We start from the raw sequence: 294 nt of genomic DNA on the forward strand, positions 1-294 counted from the left end.
CAATGATCAAGGGTACTTTACAATGAATCACGAGCTGAGCTTTTATAGGCTCAATATAAAACATTCCTAGAGTCTAAAACAAGAAAACAAATCGCAAAAATATAAAGAATATAGCCGTTGGAGCTTTGATGACAAAATCGGCCAAAATAAGGAAAGTGTCTTCTCTTGTATCTTGAAAGCTTGGGGAGGAATGTGTGACGTCTTGGAACATTCTGGGATGTTTTTAGAGTCTTTAAAACGCAGCAGATTTGGTATAAATAGAGCCGTTGATGTCTAAACCCTCCTAGTGTGAAT

This window comes from Capsella rubella, unplaced genomic scaffold, assembly GCF_000375325.1.
Source record: "Capsella rubella cultivar Monte Gargano unplaced genomic scaffold, Caprub1_0 scaffold_72, whole genome shotgun sequence".
NCBI classification, from domain to species: domain Eukaryota; kingdom Viridiplantae; phylum Streptophyta; class Magnoliopsida; order Brassicales; family Brassicaceae; genus Capsella; species Capsella rubella.